Consider the following 1,772-nt stretch of genomic DNA (forward strand, 5'->3'; position numbering starts at 1 on the left):
AATGGAAACAAAATGCTAACAACGACTGAGCAATTTGATTATTTCTTCTCGCTTTGTTTTGTTCGGTTTCATGTATGTGTTGTTGATTTGGAGGGTGGAGGAAATTGTATATTGTAAAACGAAAAAGAAAAGAAAACAGTAAAATGAAATCATAAACGTAATTACAATAGGAAAATGGGCACATTTAAATATGTAAGGTCGATGCATAAGTTCGTGCGCTTTTCTTTTGGGTTGGCAACAATGCGGCGTGAAGCGATCGTTTATCGTTATTCCGTTGTTTTACCGTAGTTTGGAGTTTGTGTGTTGTGAAACACAAGTTTTCTTGATTGTGAACGTGTTATTGTATATATTTCAGACAAACTAATATGGAATGTCAAGTTGAGAAAATTGATCATTTCCGTCACATTTTACTCTTTAAGTTTAACCGAGGATCCACTGCAGCAGCAGCTGCGAGAACAATTTGTGCAGTGTACGGAAATGAAGCAATTGCTGAAAGAACAGCACAGAAACGCTTCTCTTGACCAATGGCTAACAGATTTCTTCCAGTCAAAACCAAAACGGTTGTACAGGCGAGGCATTGAACTGCTAGCTGATCGTTGCCAGAAGGTCATAAATAGTTGAGCTGAATATATCACTGAGTGATTGTGAGTTAATGTAAGTAAGAGTAAAATGTTTGCTGTGTATTATTACACTCGTAGAATATGTTAATGTTATGTCTATGTTGTATTTGAATTTGAGTTAATAAAACAGCAGAATAAAAATAAAATATAAGAACTGCACGAACTTATGCATCGACCCAATATAAGGCAACATGCTGCAGAAGAAGTTCCTTGAATCCGACTATAAATGATTAAATCGAAGAGAGAGATAAAAAGATTTACAGCCAATAGTGACTGTGCCTGTGACAAAACTTTTTTGTTAATGTGATATATGTGTGAAACGTTTAAAAAAAATTGCATATATATTTCAGGAAACCTCAAACTTTTCATTTCAGAGACAGAAATCACGTTTATACTACCGCGATTTTTTTTTTTTTTTTTTTTTAACGAAGTTCGGCATTACTTGCGATAAATGCGAATGAAAACGCAAAAATGGAATTGTAGTTAATTATTGGTAATAATAACTAAAAAAAACGCATTTCCATTTAAAAACGTTGCATTTACGGAAAAGCTCTGCGAGTTATTTGATCCAAAAAGTATTTCACTTCATAAAGATGTAGACATCAACAAAACTGAACTGTTGTTTAAATCCTTCGGATACATTGTGTTATGTGGTGAAATGTTCATGATCTGTTGGTTGCTTACCGTGAATTTAGAAGTAAGATTACTGAAGTTCTCAACAGTGAGGATACGTAAGTTGGCATTGTATCACTATTAAAGATTGTTGATTAAAACTTAACCACAAGTCTTTTGCTGTCAGCTCGTTACGTTCAAAATGATTGCCAGTCTCGATTGTTGGTGCCGAGAGATTCTTTTCGAAGTATCAAGTATATTATGATTGTTACTGACAGGAGAACAAACTTAAAAGAAGAATTGGTTATGTCTTACTGCATGTTATCCTTTAACTAAGGATGACGTTAAAGGAAGTGTTGAAATTTTTGCATTACTTTGGATATTTCAGTGAATATATTAGTTAGAATATGCAACAAATCAAGGTATATCCTTATTTTTGTGTTAGATCAGTAGCGATTTCTGACGTAGGGCTACCGGGCTACAGCACGCTTCCTATGTTTGTGTATTTGTGTTAGATTAATTTTACTTCAAACAAATTTC

The sequence above is a fragment of the Thermobia domestica genome, chromosome 11 (assembly GCF_964235325.1).
Source record: "Thermobia domestica chromosome 11, izTheDome1.hap1.1, whole genome shotgun sequence".
In the NCBI taxonomy this organism is placed as follows: domain Eukaryota; kingdom Metazoa; phylum Arthropoda; class Insecta; order Zygentoma; family Lepismatidae; genus Thermobia; species Thermobia domestica.